We start from the raw sequence: 6,566 nt of genomic DNA on the forward strand, positions 1-6,566 counted from the left end.
CTCCTGGAGAAGGCAACTCAGCCCTTCCTCACCCACACCCGTCCCACTGGAGCAGGGACCGGCACAGCTCTGCGGGGACTTTCTGCTCGTGGCTGAGCTCCTCTGCTCACAGCGGGGGAAGAGGAACAGGGCAGGATGGAGCCCCAAGTACCTCCTAAAGCACCGTCCTCAGGTTGGAGATCTGCAGAGACTCACCGAAAGAGAACAGACCGAGAAGCAGCACCAGGATCGATGCCTTGAGAGCCTTCATCGTCCTGCAGAGCAGATAAAGAAAAGGCTGGTGAAGCTGGCGGTTCCCGTGCAGATCAGCAGCAGACTGGAGAGCAGCAGCAGGGACTGCAGCCGTGGAGCCTGGCGTTCCTGCCGTGTGCATTGGCTTGGTCCTGCACCAGCTCCAGTCACTGCTGGAGGTGTCACCAGCTGCACCAGTGGGGGATTTGTCATGGCAAAGATTGTTCCGTTAGGGACAAAGGGCTCAAGATTGACTCCGGACTAAGAGCAGGAGTTGCAACAAGAGCTGTGTCCACACTTCATGTCTGTGGGGCTGGAGAGGGCTTCTCTGGAAATGGAAGGACATAACGAATGCCTGTTTCTCCTGCCCAGCATCCGATGGACACTTGTGCTGCTCCTGTTGTCCACCCTCTCAAGAGAAGGTTCAGCCTGTGCCCCTGCAGTCCAACAGCTGCCAGGGGGGTGTGTGTCTCCCCTCTCGCAGTGTTTCTTTAGCAGCCGGGTTATCTCTGGCCCTTCTCTTGGCAGAACTGCAGACAAATGCAGACTGGAAAGAGGGAGGGCGGCTGAATGTCAATGCGTCAACGGGCAACCAAGGAAGCGCCAAAGAAACCCTCTGGTGTCTGGGCCCTGCTGCCCTGAGCCTGATCTGCCAAGACACAGCACACACCGCTCTGCAAGGGGGAAATTCCTCCTGCCTGTTCCAGGAGGCTCTCAACAGGCTCACAGTGACACTCATCAGGAATAAACAACCCCTTTTGTTCTCCTAGAGAACTCCTCGCACCCCTCAGAGGATCTCGAGCCCCTTTCCTGAGGCAGAGCCCTGGTGAGGAGCTGACCAGGTTTCCCAAGGAATCCTCCTCTGTCAGGAACACAAGTCAGAGCCGCGGCCAACAGAGGACACGCTGGTGTCCTGCTGGTCCCCGTGGAGAGGAAAACCAAGCAGGCTCAGGGACAGAACCCACCCTGCAGAGCACAACACAGGACGGGGCTGAGCTCTCACAATCACTGCGGCAGGCTGTGTCTGGGCCACCCCTGGGACTCTCTCTGTCCCATCCAAAATGGAGCTGTCCCTCATTCTGCAGAGATCAAGGGCTTTCTGGGCCCAGCCCTTGTGTTCATGAAGAGACTGAAAGGCGGCTGCTGCCTTCAGCAGCTCCAGACCCAGCTCCCAGGCTGCCCTCGTGTTCCTCTCCTGCCCACCCTCCACCCACCCCAGCTGGCGAGGTGGAAAACACACCTGGGGAAAGGGGAGGAGGAGTTTTCAAACATACCCGTTCAGACGTTCAACCTTCTCTGTGTGTCGCTTGGTACCTGCTGAGGTGCAGGTAACAAGCATCTCGCTCGCTCAGGAATGAGCCGGAAACTCTGCGATCTCAGTTCCCTCAAGATCCAGAGTGACCGAGGTGCAGGGAGACCCCTGGTCTTACACCTGCTGTGCCGACCTCAGCGCTGACGCTGCTTTGTGACACAACGGCAGCGGCTGATGTCACAATGGACGAGGCTGCGCCGCGTTTGGAGGCAAAGTCCCACCTGGCAGGAGCGGGTCTCGCAGTCCCGTCTGCCAGGGACGTCTCCCCCACGAGGTGACGCTGCCTCACATTGGTCCCCTGGGCCATCACTCTGTCCTGCTTGGGGCCCGCCCTTCCCTGAGAGCGGCCTCTGATTGGCCCCCAGCTGGTCAGGCTGCTCAGATGCAGTTCACCTGAAGTGACGCTCTCTCTGATTGGTCACCCGGGCTGTCACTCTGCCCTGGTTTGGGCCACCCTTTCCCTGAGGTGACGCTGGCTCTGATTGGTCACTGGCTGCTCAGGCTGCTGCACTGCAGTGCCCGCCCCTCAACTGAGATGTGACCTCTGATTGGCCACCTGTGCTGTCACTCTGTCTGGCTGTGTTACCTCTCCATGTGGTGGCCACAGCAGAGGAGATGAGGGTGAGAGGCACCAAATTCATCCTCAGGGCCCCAGGAGCTTTTCCTGACCTTGTGCTGACCGTGGATGTCGGGCTGTGCGCGATCAGCTTTTGTTACAACACTGCCAGCGACTTCTGCTTCGGTAGAAATGGTTTCAGCAGCTGATGCAGTAACAAGAGTCTCAACCTCGCGGCTGAAGTCGGAACGAGCCTTCCTGGACTAAAGCTGGAGGAGCACTTGGAGCTTTCGAAACGTAACATTCTATACTGGCCGGCAGCCGCCTTTGTTGGCTTGGCCGGCTGCAGGAGGCACCGGCTGCTTCGTGCTGGCGCCTTTCGCTGACATTTGGCGCTGTGAGAATGAGCGCAGCTGGCAATGACTGCCATTGCCAGTGCTCCCCAAACGCACAGGTAAAGGCTGCAGATCTCAGAGTGCTGTGGATCCTTGATTTCCTGACACAGCCGTGTTGACAGGGAGGTCTGTTATGGAAACGTAGAAGCTGATATGTCTCTCTGGGTCATGGGGGGGAAAAGGGGGGAAAAGTGGGGGACGTGTCCCTTGCTGTGACCCTCTTGTGCTCCCCAGGTTCCCCATGTCCCCCCCTTCACACAGAGTTGAGGGCTCCGACACAGTTCCAAGAACTGGTGCCACCTTGTTTGGTTCCCGTCCGCAACCGTCCCCACGGTGGCCTTGACCCCGTGGTGACCCTGACCCCGCGGTGGCCTTGACCCCACAGTGGCCCCGACCGTCCCCGTAGTGGCCCTGACCCCACGGTGACCCTGCTCACGTCCCCAGTGGCCACGGCCACCGCTGCGGTGACCCTGGTGGCCCTGGCTGTCCCCTGTGGTGTCCCCTGATGGTGACCGTGCCCGTGGTGGCCATGGCCATCTGGCTGTCCCAATGGTGGCCTCTGATGGCCCTTGATGGCCCCGTTGTCCCCTGGGATTCCTCCAGTTTCATTGGTTTGACGCACTTGACCCAAAGCTGGTTTGGCAGAATTTGGGGGGGGGGACCTGGGGAGAGGGGAAAGGGGCCCCCCCAAACATGGAGGGGGAGGGGAGGGACCCCAGGATCCCAGGGGGAGGGGGGAACTTCTCCTTTCCCCCAAATGTGAGGGGTCCCCAAGTGGCCAGTGGGTTTTGGGGTGTCCCCCTGGCCCTGGGGAGGGGGGCTAGACCCCCCTGACCGGGAGCTTGAGGGGATCCCCAAAATATGGGGGTGTGTGTAAATACTGGGGGGGACACCCAAAGTCTGAGGGGGGGGGGGGATCCCCAAAACTTGGAGGGTTCCCCAGATTCCAAGGGAGGATCCCAAAGCCCTGGGAGGGTCGTATCAAACCATAGAGGGGATCCCCAAATTCGGGGGAGTTGCAGGGCCCAGAGGGGTCCCCAAAACTTGGGAAGGATTCCCCAGATCCCTGGGGGGGGATTCTGAAGCCCTGTGGGAGTGTCCCCAAAATATAGGGGGGCGGCCTAAATACTGGGGAGTTCCCAAATTGAACAGGGTCCCCAAAACTTGGGGGAGGGTCCCCAGATCCCGCGGGGGACCCCAAGCCCTGAGCGGGGGGTGTCATTGTCCCTTTGTCCCCCTCTCCATTTTTGGGGTTAATTCCTGGGGGTCCCCCCATCCCTCTGTACAGCACAGAGAGGCGCCCCCAAGCTGAGGGGGGGGGCTTGTGCTTGCAGGGGGGCCCCACCGGGATGGGGGGACCCTCGGTGGGGGGGGCTTTTGGATGGGGGGGCTGGTCCATTTACATCCATATTACAAGGAAAATGTGTCTCTTTTTGGGGGAGATTGTGAGGGGTTTTGGCAACAAAAAGTGTCAGTCGGGGGAGGTCCCCACTTTGGGTGGGACCCCCTCAGTCTTGAGGGGTTCAGCCCTGCCCCCACCTCGCCCCAGCTCAGTGCTGCCAATGATACAGGAGCCCCCTTGATGGCTTTTGGTGGGGCCCCCCTTCAAAATAGGGCCGTGTCCTCCCCACCCCCACATGTGCAGGGTGGGGGGCACAAGGAGCCCCCACCCCCCCAGGTCCAGTGCTTTTGGGGGGGCACACGGACCCTCATGTCGACACGGGGTGGGGGGGCACGAGGGGCCCATGTCCAGCTGGGGGGGCACAGAGGGGCCCTCGTGCGAGGCTGCGTCCTCGTGCAAGGCCAGGTCTTTGCCTCAGGCTGGATCCTCATGCAAGGCCAGGTCCCCGTGCAAGGCCGGGTCCTCGTGTGCGGGGAGGACGACGTGCGAGGCTGAGGCCCCGTGCAGAGCGAGGTCCCTGTGTGAGAACGGCCCCGGGGGCGAGGCCGAGCCCTCCTGTGAGGCCGCCATCCCCGCAGGCCCGGACCCCCTTCTGAGGCCGCTGCCCCCCGGGGCGGGTCCCTCGTGCAAACCCTCGTGCGAGGGGGGTCACAGCCCGTCGGGCTCGGCCCCCCCGGCCCCTCGCGACCCCCGCCCTCGGCCCCCCCGCAGGCTGCAGCTGTTGAGGTTGCTGTTGAGGGGAAGCGGCTCTGGGGGGTCGCGGAGGCCGCCCCGGGGGGCTCTGCGGGGAGGGGGGGTCAGTTGGGGAAATGGCGGGGGGGGAACGAAGTGGAGGGAGCAAGGGGACCTGGGAGACACGAGAGGGGGGAGCACAAGAGTTGGGGGGGGCACAAAGGGACTAGGGGGACACAAGGGGGGTCACAAGATGGGGGAGAAACACGGTGACTGGGGGGGGCTAAACAGGGGGGTACAAGGGAGGGAATGAAGTGCAGGGTACGAGGGCAGACGGGGGGCACAAGATTTGATGGTTCTGTGATTCTTGATTGATTTGATTCTTCTGTGATTCTTCGATTCCGTGATTCTTCGATTCTTTGATTCTGTGATTTTGCGGTTCTTTGAATCTGCGATTCTGCGATTCTATCATTACATGATTCTATGGTTCTGCAATTCCATAATTCTTTGAGTCTTTGATTCTGTAATTCTGTGATTCTATGATTCTGTATTTCTATGATTTGATTATTATGTGGTTATTTGATTTTTATTATTCTTTGATGGTTTTAGTCTTTGATTTTTTTGATTCTATAATTAATTGATTCTATAATTTATTGAGTCCAGGATATTATGATTCTTTGATTCTTTGATTCTATGGTTCTTTGATTTTCTGATTCTACAATTATTTCATTCGATGACTCTGTGGTATGGATTTGGTTTTTTTTTGCTTCTGTGATTCTATGATTCTACAACCCTGTGATTCTGTAATTCCATGATTCTGTTATTCTCTGATTCTATGATTCTATGATTCTACGATTCTTTGATTCTGGGATATTAGGATTCCTTGATTCCCTGGTTCTTTCATTCTAAGATTCTACGACTCTAAGGTTCTATGATTCCTTGATTTCATGATTCCATGATTCCTTGATTCTGGGATATTACGATTCCTTGATTCCCTGATTCTTCAATTCCAAGGTTCTATGACTCCAAGGTTCTACGATTCTTTTATTCCACGATTCTACAACTCTTTGATTCTTTCCTTTGAGCCCAGAGCAGTCTGGAGCCTCCAACCCTCCTGGACCCGCCGTGTGTCACCTGCTCCATCCTCGGCTTGGCTGGAGATCCCCAGCGGTCCCCTGTGGGGTGACAATGGGGCCCTTTGTCACCTCACTGGTGACACCGCCTGTGGTCACCACGGCGCCGGGCCCGGCTGCACTTTGTGGCAAGACAGCGACGGGACCAGTGCGAGCCCAGAGCACAGCCCACGTCTCTTTAGAGTCACAGACTCATTTGGGCTGGACGAGACCTTCGGATCGAGTCCAACCACAACCCGACTCGAGCTGCCGGGGGCAGATCCGTGTGAGGAGCTCCCGAGCTCATCCCGTATCTTTTTTTGGGAGGAGCTCCCGAGCTCATTCCACATATTTTCGTGGCAAGGAGCTCTTGATCTCAATTCACGCCTCTTCGTGGGGAGGATCTCCCAGGACCATCTCACATCTTTCCCTGGTGAGGAGCTCCCGAGTGCGTCTCAGATCCTGAAGACTTTCCTTTTTGCTGAAGCTTTTCCTTTTCACCAAAGCTTCTCCGCGAGCTGGAGCAGAGACCCGCCCAGCCACCCCGGGTGGCCTGGGAGGAGGTGAATGTTCCCCAGGCCATCAGACCTCGACGGCAGCCCGACGAGGTGACCAGGTTCCGGCTGCTGCCGCATGAGTGAGGGGCCAGAGGGGACAGCGGGGACAGAGGGGACAGCAGGGACAGAGGGGACAGAGGGGACAGAGGGGACAGAGGGGACAGAGGGGATAGAGGGGACAGAGGGGACAGCAGGGACAGTGGGGACAGCGAGGACAGAGGGGACAGAGGTGACAGCAGGGACAGTGGGGACAGAGGGGACAGCAGGGTCAGCAGGGATAGCGGGGACAGAGGGGACAGCAGGGACAGCGGGGACAGAGGGGACGCGGC

This window comes from Nesoenas mayeri, assembly GCF_963082525.1.
Source record: "Nesoenas mayeri genome assembly, contig: SCAFFOLD_41, whole genome shotgun sequence".
NCBI lineage: Eukaryota > Metazoa > Chordata > Aves > Columbiformes > Columbidae > Nesoenas > Nesoenas mayeri.